The sequence below is a fragment of the Oncorhynchus keta genome, chromosome 19 (genome assembly GCF_023373465.1).
Source record: "Oncorhynchus keta strain PuntledgeMale-10-30-2019 chromosome 19, Oket_V2, whole genome shotgun sequence".
Classification (NCBI taxonomy): domain Eukaryota; kingdom Metazoa; phylum Chordata; class Actinopteri; order Salmoniformes; family Salmonidae; genus Oncorhynchus; species Oncorhynchus keta.
This window is the reverse complement of record NC_068439.1, coordinates 49,509,159-49,525,375: the sequence shown is the minus strand read 5'-3', so window position 1 is coordinate 49,525,375 and position 16,217 is coordinate 49,509,159. Positions and strand designations below refer to the sequence as shown.

The 16,217-nt window shown below is 42.7% G+C and overlaps 1 protein-coding gene across 6 annotated transcripts in view; it reads right to left on the bottom strand.

The window, feature by feature from the left end:
• The window catches only part of LOC118397711 (1-phosphatidylinositol 4,5-bisphosphate phosphodiesterase beta-4-like), a 167,067-nt gene that overhangs the window by 92,214 nt on the left and 58,636 nt on the right, over window positions 1–16,217 (bottom strand). The window contains exon 1 of one of the 6 annotated variants that reach the window (XM_052470716.1): window positions 1,549–1,584. The exons of the other annotated variants lie outside the window; for them this stretch is intronic. The gene's annotated coding sequence lies outside the window, so the exon portion shown is untranslated. Of the gene's footprint in view, window positions 1–1,548; window positions 1,585–16,217 lie in introns of those variants that run through there. 6 annotated transcript variants of the gene reach the window in all.

Genomic DNA, 16,217 nt, shown 5'->3' with positions numbered 1-16,217 from the left:
TTGCAGAGCAAAAGGAACCACTACTTCAAGGTCTCAGAGCGAGTGACATCACCGATTGAAACGCTATTAGCTCGCACCACAGCTAACTAGCTAGCCATTTCACATCAGTTACACTCAACCCCCTTTTTGACCTCCTCCTTTTTCTGCAGCAACCAGTGATCCGGGTCAACAGCATCAATATAACAGTAAAACTTTAGTCCGTCCCCTCGCCCAAACCAGGGACCCTCTGCACACAGACAACAGTCACCCACGAAGCATCGTTACCCATCGCTCCACAAAAGCCACGGCCCTTGCAGAGCAAGGGGAACCACTACTTCAAGGTCTCGGAGCGAGTGATGTCGCCAATTGAAACAATATTAGCGCGCACCACCACTAACTAGCTAGCTATTTCACATCAGACCCCCTCACTTTTTCCACATTTTGTTACGATACAGCCTTATTCTACAAAGGATTAAATAAATACAACTCCTCAGAAATCTACACACAATACCCCATATTGACAAAGCTAAAACAGGTTTATAGAATTTTGGGGAAATTTATTGCAAATAAATATTCAGACCCCTTCCTATGAGACTCGAAATTGAGCTCAGGTGCATCCTGTTTCCATTGATCAACCTTGAGATGTTTCTACAACTTGATTGTAGTCCAAAATTCAATTGATTGGACATGATTTGGAAAGGCACACACCTGTCTATATAAGGTCCCACAGTTGACAGTGCAATTAAGACCAAAAACCAGACCACGAGGTTGAAGGAATTGTCCGTAAAGCTAAGAGACAGGATTGTGTTTGAGGCACAGATCTGGGGAAGGGTACCAAAAAATGTCTGCAGCATTGAAGGTCCCCAAGAACACAGTGTCCTCCATCATTCTTAAATGTAATACATTTGGAACCACCAAAACTCTTCCCAGAGCTGGCCGCCAGCCAAACTGAGCAATCGGGGCAGAAGGGCCTTGGTCAAGGAGGTGACAAAGAACCCAATGGTCACTCTGACAGAGCTCTAGAATTCCTCTGTGGAGATGGGAGAAACTTCCAGCAGGACAAACATCTCTGCAGCACTCCACCAATCAGGCCCTATCCCTCAGGGCTCAGGCTTACAGTACGGGGGACTGGAGAAAGGAGATCGTGTAACACAAAGCTCTTAATAGGACTGTGATACAGAGCTAATATGAGACTCTTTACACGAGGCCCATTCATTCCACCTAGAGAGGATAGAGGCCCATAGGAAAGATATTACATTTAGAAACCACAGGAGCAACACAAAAAAGGTAACGCTACTTCGGCATTAGCCTTTCAACCTGTTCTTTACATAGAATCAAACTGCAAGATACTTGGCTGTCATTTTGTGACGGAAATCTTTCCGTTTTCTTTGCCATCTTTCCGTCACACGCTGACCATCGTGGCCATACTGCTGCTGACACACACACACACACACACACACACACACACACACACACACACACACACACACACACACACACACACACACACACACACACACACACACACCGATAAAAAGCAGATGAACTCGTAAAAATAGCGAACATTACCTTCACATCTCTCTCTCTCGCTTGCTCCCTCCCGCCGCCCTCTCTCTCTTTATCTCTTTGAGTTCTATATATAGCAGTTCATTTTCAGCACAGCAAAATGGAGTTAAACAAAGGACTTAACACATCACCTAATGGATGGGGCTCCCCCTTATACACTACCCTCCACCAAATGATGTACAGTACAGCGTGTAGTGCATTTCTAAGTGCTCCAGTACAGTCATGCATTTGAGTCTGCATGCTAAAGCTCCACCTCCAACAAACAGAGGTCTCTCTGATAGTGGAGGAAGGAGGGGGAGGAGATGGGAGGGTTCCCCCAGGCTATCAGCATATAAGAAGTCTGCAGCAGTGTGTGTGTGTGTGTGTGTGTGTGTGTGTGTGTGTGTGTGTGTGTGTGTGTGTGTGTGTGGTATTTACAGAGCTGAAGCACAGGGAGACCCTTTGCATAATGAGAGAATAGGAGGGAAGGACTGAGAGAGAGAGGTCAATCTAACACAGTGTTTCCCAAACTAAGAGTCGCCAGATTTGAAAATGGGGTCGCGAGAGAAACTCGGAAATAAAATAAATAAAATTGAGCTTGGTTCATAGAACCGGGGTTATGTCAGTAACCTCTGTTAGCCGCTAGATGCGGAAAAAATAAACAGAGTGGTTTTGGTTTTCTTCCTACAGATGTGGCTCTATCTTATAAACCGTTTAAGCTACAAAATATTATGACCCCGTCCCTACAAGATAACACATCCAGTTGAAGTTGGAAGTTTACATACAATTTGGTTGGAGTCATTAAAACAAATTTTTGAACCACTCCACAAATGTCTTGTTAACAAACTATAGTTTTGGCAAGTCGGTTAGGATTAGAGGTTGACCGATTAATTGGAATGGCCGATTAATTAGGGCCGATTTCAAGTTTTCATAACAATCGGAAATCGGTATGTTTGGGCGCCGATTTCCGATTATTAAAAAAATAATAATAATGTTTTATATACCTTTATTTAACTAGGCAAGTCAGTTAAGAACACATTCTTATTTTCAATGACGGCCTATGAACTGTGGGTTAACTGCCTTGTTCAGGTGCAGAACGACAGATTTTTACCTTGTCAACTCAGGGGTTCCAATCTTGCAACCGCACAGTTAACTAGTCCAACGCTCTAACCATTGCACTCCACGAGTAGCCTGCCTGTTATGCGAATGTAGTAGAAGCCAAGGTAAATTGCTAGCTAGCATTAAACTTATCTTATAAAAAACAATCAATCATAATCACTAGTTATAACTACTAATCCAGTTTAGCAGGCAATATTAACCAGGTGAAATTGTGTCATTTCTCTTGCGTTCATTGCACGCAGAGTCAGGGTATATGCAACAGTTTGGGCTGCCTGGCTCATTGCGAACTAATTTGCCAGAATTTTACGTAATTATGACATACATTGAAGGTTGTGCAATGTAACAAGAATATTTAGACTTAGGGATGCCACCCGTTAGATAAAATACCGAACGGTTCCGTAGTTCACTGAAATAAACAAAACGTTTTGTTTTCGAAATGAGTTTCCGGATTCGATCATATTAATGACCAAAGGCTCGTATTTCTATGTGTTATTATGTTATAATTAAGTCTGATTTGATAGAGCAGTTTGACTGAGCACCAGCAGGCCCGTAATCATTCATTCAAACAGCACAATCGTGCGTTTTGCCAGCAGCTCTTCGCAAGCACAGCGCTGTTTATGACTTCAAGCCTATCAGCCTAATGTGAAATGGCAAGCTAGTTACCTGGGTGTGCGCTAATACTGTTTCAAACGTCACTCGCTTTTAGATTTGGAGTAGTTATTCCCCTTGCGCTGCAAGGGCCGCGGATTTTGTGGATCGATGGGTAACGATGCTTCGAGTGTGGCTGTTGTCGACGTGTTCCTGTTTCGAGCCCAGGTAGGGGCAAGGAGGGGGACGGAAGCTATACTGTTACACTGGCAATACTATAATATATATATATAATAATATATGCCATTTATCAGACGCTTTTATCCAAAGCGACTTACAGTCATGTGTGCATACATTCTACGTATGGGTGATCCCGGGGATCGAACCCACTACCCTGGCGTTACAAGCGCCATGCTCTACCAACTGAGCTACAGAAGGACCACTATAGTGCCTATAAGAACATCCAATAGTCAAATGTACATGAAATACAAATGGTATAGAGAGAAATAGTCCTATAATTACTATAATAAACTACAACCTAAAACCTCTTACCTTGGAATATTGAAGTCTCATGTTAAAAGGAACCACCAACTTTCATATGTTCTCATGTTCTGAGGTACTTAAACTTTAGCTTTTTTACATGGCACATATTTTACATGGCACTCATTTTTACATGGCACATGTTACTTTCTTCTCCAACTTTTATTTATGTTTTATATTTATATGTATGTTTTATATTAAGTTTTAAAAAAGTGTTAATTCAGTATTGGCATTGTCATTTGTAATTGTCATTATTACAAATAAAATAAAAAATGTTAAAAAATATCAGCTTTTTTTGGGGTCCTCCAATAATCGGTATCGGTATTGAAAAATCATAATCGGTCGACCTCTAGTTAGGGCATCTACTGTGTGCATGACACAAGTCATTTTTCCAATAATTGTTTACATTACATCCAACAATTGTTTACATTATTTCACTTATAATTCACAAATCAAGTGGGTCAGAAATGTACATACACTAAGTTGACTGTGCCTTTCAACAGCTTGGAACATTCCAGAAAATTATGTCATGGCTTTAGAAGCTTCTGATAGGCTAATTGACATCATTTGAGTCAATTGCAGGTGAAACTGTGGATGGATTTCAAGGCCTACCTTCAAACTCAGTGCCTCTTTGCTTGACATCATAGGAAAATCAAAAGTAATCAGCCAAGACCTCAGAAAAAAAATTGTAGACCGCCACAAGTCTGGTTCATCCTTGGGAGCAATTTCCAAACGCATGAAGGTATCATCTGTACAAACAATAGTATGCAAGTATAAACACCATGGGACCATGCAGCCGTCATACTGCTCAGGAAGGAGAGGCGTTCCGTCTCCTAGAGATGAATGTACTTTGTTGCGAAAAGTGCAAATCAATCCCAGAACAACAGCAAAGGACCTTGTGAAGATGCTGGAGGAAACAGATACACAAGTATCTATATCCACAGTAAAACGAGTCCTATATGGACATAACCTGCAAAGCTGCTCAGCATGGAAGAAGCCACTGCTCCAAATCCGACATAAAACGCCAGACTACAGTTTGCAACTGCACACGGGGACAAAGATTGTACTTTTTGGAGAAATGTCCTCTGGTCTGATGAAACAAAAATAGAACTGTTTGGCCATAATGACCATCGTTATGTTTGGAGGAAAAGGGGGGGGGGGCTTGCAAGCCGAAGAACACCATCTCAACCGTGAAGCACGGGGTGGCAGAATCATGTTGTGGGGGTGCTTTGCTGCATAAGGGACTGGTGCACTTCACAAAATAGATGGCATCATGAGGGTGGAAAATTACGTGGATATATTGAAGCAACATCTCAAGACATCAGTCAGGAAGTTAAAGCTTGGTCGCAAATGGGTCTTCCATATGGACAATGACCCCAAGCATACTTCCAAAGTTGTGGCAAAATGGCTTAAAGGACAACAAAGTCAAGGTATTGGAGTGGCCATCACAAAGCCCTAACCTCAATCCTATAGAACATTTGTGGGCAGAACTGAAAAAGTGTGTGTAAGCAAGGAGGCCTACAAACCTGACTCAGTTACACCAGCTCTGTCAGGGGGAATGGGCCATAATTCACCCAACTTATTTTGGGATTCTTGTGGAAGGCTACCCAAAACGTTTGACCCAAGTTAAACAATTTAAAGGCAATGCTACCAAATACTAATTGAATGTATGTAAATTCTGACCCACTGGGAATGTGATGAAAGAAATAAAAGCTGAAATAAATCATTCTCTCTATTATTCTGACATTTCACATTCTTATAATAAAGTGGTGATCCTAACTGACCTTAGACAAGGAATATTTACTCGGATTAAATGTCAGGAATTGTGAAAAACTGCGTTTAAATGTATTTGACTAAGGTGTATGTAAACTTCCGACCTCAACTGTACATACTGCTTTCCTCTATTATGCCCACAAGCGTTAAAACAGTGGACAAGACCAGGGACTAAATCAGACTGAGGGGAAAAGATCATCATCAATGATCATGTTCTTTCCTACACAGAAGATCATACAAAATTATTACCTGATGATATTCTGACCTTCCCAATAACTTTCTGATGCATTTCGGTCTCTTCGAACCGTACTTTCTTCAGATTGAAATATTTTCAAAAGTACTGTCCGACTGATTTGTAACAGACTGCCATAGCCCAACTTCAAAAATAAAACATTGGCTGTTGATTACATCACTTCTTCCACGTGGTGGGGTTGCGATTTAAAAAAATATCAAAATGGGGTCACGACCCGAAAAGGTTTAGGAACCCCTGATCTAACGCATTAGCTCACTTAAAACCCTTTCTGACCTCCCTCCCTCACAGAAACTCCACTATCAACAACTGCTGTTGTGCCACAGTCTAACATGGTTAACAGTGACTGGAAATGGTACAACCCAGTCCAGTCTGACAGTCAGGGTTATTAAGGAGTTGAACGTTGACGGTTCTCTACAATGATGCATCATGGGAAATGCCTATGGATCCTGGGGAGTTAGGGTAAGCCACAGTTCAGAGCAGAGACGGGAGCAAACACAACCACAACTGCCTGAGAGGATGTCTTCATTTAGGGGCTTAAGTCTCTAGGGACATTGGGAAGCATCATGGGAAATGTAGTCTGAAATGTAGGCCATAATGCACAACTTTACATACACATAGTTGGCCTATTGATAAAATGTTTTTACCATGGTATAATGCTACTTTGTTACAATGCAACTTTGTTTCAATTGTACCTTGTGTATAATGATACATTATTTTGAGCTATCAAATACACTACATGGCCAAAAGAATGTGGACACCAGTTATCGACCATCCCATTCCAAATCATGGGCATTAATATGGTGTTGTTGTCCCCCCCCCTGCTGCTATAACAGCCTCCGCTCTTCTGGGAAGGCTTTCCACTAGATGTTGGAACATTGCTGTGGGGACTTGCTTCCATTCAGCCACAAGAGCATTAGTGAGGTCGGGCACTGATGTTGGGCGATTAAGCCTGGCTCGCTGTCAGCATTCCAATTCATCCCAAAGGGGGGTTTGAGGTCAGGGCTCTGTGCAGGTCAGTCAAGTTCTTCCACACCGATCTCGACAAACCATTTCTGTATGGACCTCGCTTTGTGCACGGGGGCATTGTCATGCTGAAACAAGGAAGGGATTTCCCCAAACTGATGCCAAAAAGATGGAAGCATGGAATCATCTACAATGTCATTGTATGCTGTAGCGTTAAGATTTACCTTCACTGAAATTAAGGGGCCTAGCCCGAACCATGAAGAAACAGCCCCAGACCAATATTCCTCCTCCATCAAACTTTACTGTTGGTACTAGGTAGTGTTCTCCTGGCATCCGCCAATCCCAGATTAGTCCATTGGACTACCAGATTGGGAAGCTTAACACCACTCCAGCCAACACTTGGCATTGCACATGGTGATCTTAGGCTTGTGTGGGGCTGCTCCACCATGGAAACCCATTTCATGAAGCTAACGACGAACAGTTATTGTGCTGACTTTGCTTCTAGAGGCAGTTTGGAACTTGGTAGTGAGTGATGCAACCGAAGACAGGCGATTTTTATGCGATACTTGCTTAAGCACTCGGCGGTCCCATTCTGTGAGCTTGTGTAGCCTACCACTTCGCAGCTGAGCCGTTGTTGCGCCTAGACTTTTCCACTTCACAATAACAGCACTTACAGTTGACCGGGGCAGCTCTAGCAGGGCAGAAATTTGACGAGCTGACTTGTTGGAAAGGTGGCATCCTATGACGGTGCCACGTTAAAAGTCATTGAGCTCTTCAGTAAGACCATTCTACTGCCAACGTTTGTCTATGGAGATTGCATGGCTGTGTGCACGGTTTTATACACCTGTCAGCAATGGGTGTGGCTGAAATAGCCAAATCCACTAATTTGATGGGGTGTCCAGATACTTTTGTATATATAGTTTACTTCTCCGTTCTAGAGGAATTCTACCTGTGTGTGTGTGTGTATAGCTGAACCATTCTGTATCTCATTTAGACCAGATTAGGATGGCTAGAGTTCAGCTCACGCCCACACACACACACAGCTCTTGGTTCTCATTCAACTAGGCCTGCCCAAACATGGTCAAAATCCCACACAACATAGGCACACACACACACACACACACACACACACACACACACACACACACACACACACGAGGGTTTCTGTAAGCCTGTAATAGCAGGCTTTTGGCACCAAAAAATGTAGAAAAGCTGATGAACAAAATTGACGCTGGAAGAAAAAAATCCCATTGCGAAATAATGCTTTATAGCCTGTTAAATGATGGAAGTACCAGTCGATGGAAATACATTTGACTGGTCATGTTTATCGGTCTATAGGTTCATTTGTGTGTACAGTATATTCGTTATGCATCTTATTGATCACAGGCGTACAGCATACAGACACAGAGCGTTAGAGTGAAAATCTGTCAGACACCGCGAGAGCTGCTGCTACAACATCTTAAACAGCAAATGCATAAGCAACGAAAGGCAGGCTTCTTCAGCGCGTATATATATTAATCTCTGTCACATGAAACCGCCCGTATGTGCGGTGCGCTTTTGACAAGTGTTTTCTCCCGCTAATTGCATTATGGCACGAACATAGCCTACCGCGCATTGCTGCGCTTCATTTTAAGGTAATCGTTCTCATCTGTTTTATCAGACGCTTTTTAACTTTTCTTTTTAAATGTATCCTATTCATACTAGTTGTATTAACGTTGTCCCACACATGTGGTTAGAGTCTTTTTGGAATAGGCTATTTCTTCTAGACACGCTGACCGACAGAATAGGTCAACTTTTCTACTATGAGGGAAAGTAAATTGACATAGGATAGTGATTTTGTTGTTCGTCACTCATCTTGTTGGCTGAGAAAAAGCAAATGTGGACAGATATTCTATCTCCAGTGTGCATCAGAATTAGTTTTTTTTTTAAAGGACCGCACATCGTTGCATCTTCAACTTGCATGTTCTGTTAATATGAATGACCATGATCTAAAATGTGATTTCTGTCATTCTGAGCACCATGTGTGGACGCACTATTCAGGTTACACACCCAATGCATATGGGTCCGGTTAATTTCTTAAATGTCTGGTAAATGAATATGCTGCTGGTCCTAATGGAAACCCTGACAACCACACACACACACACACACACACACACACACACACACACACACACACACACACACACACACACACACACACACACACACACACACACACACACACACACACACACACACACACACACACACACACAGGGCCAATGACCTCCCAGCCCCAGTAGGAACAGTGGAGCCTGGGGCCAGCCTGGATTCCAGCCTAAGAGAACTTCATTATCCCCTAGATAGACTTACCCTGCTGCCCCCTGGACAAGTCATTAGTGGAATATGTTATTGGACAGACTAATAATAGACAGACAGACAGACGTAAGGGCCTGCTGCAGGTCTGTCCCATTTCTTCTCTCTCTCTCAAAGAGCCCTACTCCTTCTCTCTTGCGCGCTCTTTCTTAACGAGAGCTCTCGCTCTCTCTCTCTCTCTCTCTCTCTCTCTCTCCTCTCTCCTCTCCCTCCTCTCCGCCCCATCTCTTTCGGTTTCGGCATGACCCCCTCAGAGAGTGTGTGGGTTTGAAAGACCGCTAGAGAGAAGAGAGAGAGAAAGAAAAGACAGGAAAAGAAACAGAGGGAGCTCTCTCGCTCCAGGGAAAGCACCACAAAACCGCTGAATTCTCCCCCTGCCCAAATAAGTACCTATAAAATAGGATTTGTGTGCCCTCCTGCCCTTCTGAAAAGGCAGCAAGGAGAATACAGCATATTTTCCAACCTCCGAAATAGAACAAGGCCATATAGAGAAACGGAGAGAGAGAGAGAGAGCGAGAGAGCGAGAGAAGGGGGGAGAGAGAGAGAGAGGTGAGGAAAGGGGGCAGGGGTTAAATGGTAGTTTACTTCCCAGTTCCCAGATTTCTAGGCAGATAACCAAGTGTAAGGTTTCACAAACTAGGGGTCGTGACCCCATGTGATTTGAAAAATGGGGTCGCGAGCATATGGGCTTGGTGGGTTACGTCAGTATTCTCCAGTAGCCACTAGATGCGGGTGTAATTAACAAAGCGGTTTCTGTTTTCTTCCTACAAAAATGTGGCTCTATCTTTTGAATGGTTTAAGCTATAAAATATTATGACCGGATCACTGAGAGACTCTCAGGAAAACATATGTACAGTAGAAGTGGGAAGTTTACATACACTTAGGTTGGAGTCAATAAAACTCGTTTTTAAACCACTCCACAAATTTCTTGTTAACAAACTATAGTTTTGGCAAGTCGGTTAGGACATCTACTTTGTGCATGACACAAGTCACTTTTCAAACAATTATTTACAGACAGATTATTTCACTTAAAACTCACTGTATCACAATTCCAGTGGGTCAGAAGATAGCATATACATCAATGATAATGTTCTTTTCTACACAGAAGATCATACAAAATTATTAACTGATGATATTCTGAACTTCCCTATAGGGGGTCGCGAACCCCTGACCTAGTGAAACTTTAGATTGTTATTCATAGGTCATATGTAATGTTATCCTCATTCATTAGTGTTTGGAGTGGTTTCTGTCAGATCCACGAGCTAACGGAGTGGAATTTAAAACGCCATTAATATCAGAGTCTAATCCTAATGGCTAATGACGGCCTAGTGCTACTGCAGTACTGTTCGCCATTTCCCACACTGTATTTGGCAACAACTAAAGGAAGGACAAGTGTTCTGTTCAGCAAACAGTCAATGAAAAGACTGAATGAGAACAACTAAAGGAAGGACAAATGTGTTCTGTTCAGCAAACAGTCAATGAAAAGACTGAATGAGAACAACTAAAGGAAGGACAAATGTGTTCTGTTCAGCAAACAGTCAATGAAAAGACTGAATGAGAACAACTAAAGGAAGGACAAATGTGTGCTCCTCTTCAGCAAACAGTCAATGAAGAGTCTGAATGAGAACAACTAAAGGAAGGACAAATGTGTTCTGTTCAGCAAACAGTCAATGAAAAGACTGAATGAGAACAACTAAAGGAAGGAACAAATGTGTTCTGTTCAGCAAACAGTCAATGAAGAGTCTGAATGAGAACAACTAAAGGAAGGACAAATGTGTTCTGTTCAGCAAACAGTCAATGAGAAAGACTGAATGTGTTCTGTTCAGCAAACAGTCAATGAAGAGTCTGAATGAGAACAACTAAAGGAAGGACAAATGTGTTCTGTTCAGCAAACAGTCAATGAAGAGTCTGAATGAGAACAACTAAAGGAAGGACAAATGTGTTCTGTTCAGCAAACAGTCAATGAAGAGTCTGAATGAGAACAACTAAAGGAAGGACAAATGTGTTCTGTTCAGCAAACAGTCAATGAAAAGACTGAATGAGAACAACTAAAGGAAGGACAAATGTGTTCTGTTCAGCAAACAGTCAATGAAGAGTCTGAATGAGAACAACTAAAGGAAGGACAAATGTGTTCTGTTCAGCAAACAGCCAATGAAGAGTCTGAATGAGAACAACTAAAGGAAGGACAAATGTGTTCTGTTCAGCAAACAGCCAATGAAGAGTCTGAATGAGAACAACTAAAGGAAGGACAAATGTGTTCTGTTCAGCAAACAGTCAATGAAGAGTCTGAATGAGAACCCTTTATTAGTCAAATGTTGTCCGGAGAGATAATATCAAGAGGTGGAAATACTGCGGGAGAGAACGAGACAGGGCAACGAAATTGAAAGGGAGAGATAGAGAGAAGAGAGAGAGAAGCCCTTTCTTGCCAAAAGAAAAAGCCTCATCCACAGATGTTGCCCCTCTCTGACACCACTGGTCCCCATTGTATACACCCGGGGGGACGGATTGGCTGCGTCCGTCAAACACACACACACACCCCGTCAGCCTCCTGGTAGCAGTGTTCAGGCCGACTGGGATCCCAGAGTATTTATAGAGACCCTGGCTCACTGGGGGGGTTCTACACACACACACAAACACAGTTGAAGTCGGAAGTTTACATACACCTTAGCCAAATACATTAGAACTTATTTGTTCACAATTCCTGACATTAAATCCTAGTGAATATTCCGTCTTAGGTCAGTTAGGATCACCACTTTATTTTAAGAATGTGAAATGTCAGAATAATAGTGGAGAGAATGATTTATTTCAGCTTTTATTTCTTTCATCACATTCCCAGTGGGTCTGAAGTTTACATACACTCAATTAGTATTTGGTAGCATTGCCTTTAAATTGTGTAACTTGGGTCAAACGTTTTGGGTAGCCTTCCACAAGCTTCCCACAATAAGTTGGGTGAATTTTGGCCCATTCCTCCTGACAGAGGAGCTTGCTTGCACAAGCTATTTCAGTTCTGCCCACAAATGTTCTATAGGATTGAGGTCAGGGCTTTGTGATGGCCACTCCAATACCTTGACTTTGTTGTCCTTAAGCCATTTTGCCACAACTTTGGAAGTATGCTTGGGGTCATTTTCCATATGGAAGACACATTTGCTACCAAGCTTCAACCTCCTGACTGATGTCTTGAGATGTTGCTTCAATATATCCACATAATATTCCTACCTCATGATGCAATCTATTTTGTGAAGTGCACCAGTCCCTCCTGCAGCAAAGCACCCCCACAACATGATGATGTGCTTCACGGTTGGGATGGTGTTCTTCGGCTTGCAAGCCTCCCCCTTTTTCCTTTCAACATAACGATGGTCATTATGGCCAAACAGTTCTATTTTTGTTTCATCAGACCAGAGTACATTTCTCCAAAAAGTACAATCTTTGTCCCCATGTGCAGTTGCAAACCGTAATCTGGCTTTTGTATGGCGGTTTTGGAGCAGTGGCTTCTTCCTTGATGAGCGGCCTTTCAGGTTATGTCGATATAGGACTCGTTTTTACTGTGGATATAGATACTTTTACACCTGTTTCCTCCAGTATCTTCACACCTTTGCTATTGTTCTGGGATTGATTTGCACTTTTTGAACCAAAGTACATTCATCTCTAGGAGACAGAACGCATCTCCTTCCTGAGCAGTATGACAGCTGTGTGGTCCCATAGTGTTTATGCTTGCGTACCTTTGTTTGTTCAGATGAACGTAGTACCTTCAGGCATTTGGGAATTGCTCCCAAGGATGAACCAGACTTGTGGAGGTCTACAATGTTTTTGTTTCATGAATGTTCCTCATTCTCTCACGTTGCCATCACGTTAGCCTAATTAATAGAGCATGTGAAATGGATGTTTGATAAATCAACGTTCCTTTTGATCTGGTCTGAACAAAGTAAATCAAGTGCATTATGATGACGATGATGTCGCTCCTCCTTTCCAAATCTGCAGATTAAATGCAAGATGAAGGATTTCTCACCGACAGACAGTGTAGCAGTACTCCAGACCACATACTGAGTGTCTCGGTCTTTCTTTCAGTCAGAGCATAAAACAACTTCGCCAGGCCACATATATAGACTCCTTTCTTGAAACATTCATACAGAATCTTAACAGCCTTTATACACTGCTCGAAAAAATAAAGGGAACACTAAAATAACACATCCTAGATCTGAATGTGTAACGGCGTTCGTCAGTTGAAGGAGAAGCGGACCAAAATGCAGCGGTGGTTACTCATGTTCTTTAATGAAGAATCGACGATACATGAAATAACTATAAATAATACAAAACAACAAACGGAACGCGGAAACCTATTACAGCCTATCTGGTGAACACTACACAAAGACAGGAACAATCACCCACGAAATACATAGTGAAACCCCGGCTACCTAAATATGGTTCCCAATCAGAGACAACGAGAATCACCTGACTCTGATTGAGAACCGCCTCAGGCAGCCAACCTATGCTACACCCCTACTCAGCCGCAATCCCAATGCCTACAAAACCCCAATACGAAACACAACAAAATAAACCCATGTCACACCCTGGCCTGACCAAATATATAAAGAAAACACAAAATACTATGACCAAGGCGTGACAGAATGAATGAAATATTCTTATTAAATACTTTTTTCTTGACATAGTTGAATGTGCTGACAACGAAATCACACAAAAATTATCAATGGAAATCAAATTTATCAACCCATGGAGGTCTGGATTTGGAGTCACACTCAAAATTAAAGTGGAAAACCACACTACAGGCTGATCCAACTTTGATGTAATGTCCTTAAAACAAGTCAAAATGAGGCTCAGTAGTGTGTGTGGCCTCCACGTGCCTGTATGACCTCCCTACAAAGCCTGGGCATGCTCCTGATGAGGTGGCGGATGGTCTCCTGAGGATCTCCTCCCAGACCTCGACTAAAGCATCCGCCAACTCCTGGACAGTCTGTGGTGCAACGTGGCGTTGGTGGATGGAGTGAGACATAATGTCCCAGATGTGCTCAATTGGATTCAGGTCTGGGGAACGGGCGGGCCAGTCCAGAGCATCAATGCATTCCTCTTGCAGGAACTGCTGACACACTCCAGCCACATGCGGTCTAGCATTGTCTTGCATTAGGAGGAACCCAGGGCCAACTGCACCAGCATATGGTCTCACAAGGGGTCTGAGGATCTCATCTTGGTACCTAATGGCAGTCAGGCTACCTCTGGCGAGCACATGGAGGGCTGTGCGACCCCCTAAAGAAATGCAACCCCACACCATGACTTGCTAATTGCCTATAATTTCCACAACAGTCTATTCCATTTGCACAACAGCATGTGAAATGTATTGTCAATCAGTGTTGCTTCCTAAGTGGACAGTTTGATTTCACAGAAGTGTGGTTGTCTTGGAGTTACATTGTGTTGTTTAAGTGTTCCCTTTATTTTTTTGAGCAGACTATCTATTATAGACATGTTAGTACAGTGGTGAACCTATAGGTCTTCAGTGTGACAGGTTAGTACAGTGGTGAACCTATAGGTCTTCAGTGTGTGACAGTGGTGAACCTATAGGTCTTCAGTGTGTGAAAGGTTAGTACAGTGGTGAACCTATAGGTCTTCAGTGTGTGACAGTGGTGAACCTATAAGTCTTCAGTGTGACAGGTTAGTACAGTGGTGAACCTATAGGTCTTCAGTGTGTGACAGGTTAGTACAGTGGTGAACCTATAGGTCTTCAGTGTGTGACAGGTTAGTACAGTGGTGAACCTATAGGTCTTCAGTGTGTGACAGTGGTGAACCTATAAGTCTTCAGTGTGACAGGTTAGTACAGTGGTGAACCTATAGGTCTTCAGTGTGTGACAGTGGTGAACCTATAGGTCTTCAGTGTGTGACAGTGGTGAACCTATAAGTCTTCAGTGTGTAACAGGTTAGTACAGTGGTGAACCTATAGGTCTTCAGTGTGTGACAGTGGTGAACCTATAAGTCTTCAGTGTGTAACAGGTTAGTACAGTGGTGAACCTATAGGTCTTCAGTGTGTGACAGGTTAGTACAGTGGTGAACCTATAGGTCTTCAGTGTGTAACAGGTTAGTACAGTGGTGAACCTATAGGTCTTCAGTGTGTGACAGGTTAGTACAGTGGTGAACCTATAGGTCTTCAGTGTGTAACAGGTTAGTACAGTGGTGAACCTATAGGTCTTCAGTGTGTGACAGGTTAGTACAGTGGTGAACCTATAGGTCTTCAGTGTGACAGGTTAGTATAGTGGTGAACCTATAGGTCTTCAGTGTGACAGGTTTGTATAGTGGTGAACCTATAGGTCTTCAGTGTGTGACAGTGGTGAACCTATAGGTCTTCAGTGTGTGACAGGTTGGTGATGCTGAAAGGACAGCAACCGTAATACCAGGTCACTCATGTAGGAGAGAGCACTTTATGTAAAACACAAATGTCCAGTGGTGTAGTAGAGAGTATACGCAGGTAGAAACCGTATACCCACTTTGTCAGGGGGCATTGCTTATACTCATTTCTTAATCCCTACTGATGCGTATCAAAAGAGTGTAGTGGAGGTATACGGCATCAATTATGTAGTACAATAGAGAAATCATGCACAAAGTAGCCTACACAATCGCAAAGCACATTAAATATATTCCAATAAGCACATACAAGTATAGCCTAGTTTCCGCGGAATATCATCTGCAGACAGCAAGAGTGTGCAGCTCTCAACTGGTTTTGCCATGCAGAAGCTCATAGAAGGAGGACATCGGTAGCCGGTAGGGTATGAAAAACATTTAATCTACTAGGAAATGCTAACTAAAGGCAACAATGGGTATGCAAACCAGGTATTGTAAAAGTTTAGTATGAAGTGTTGGTTAGTAGGCCATTTGTGATGTACAATTTGTGGTGTGCTATTTGCATCAGGGGAGTAGACATGGATGGATGGGCCTGGGTGGACAGAGGCCCACCCACTGGAGAGCCAGGCCCTGACAGGTCCACCCAAACAGATTGATGTGGTTTAAGCATTGTGTGGACTTCGACCATCCATTTTTTTATGTGGGATTTAAAAAAGCACAAGACATGATTTTCACACAGGGTGCCTTTCCTTTGCTGGGC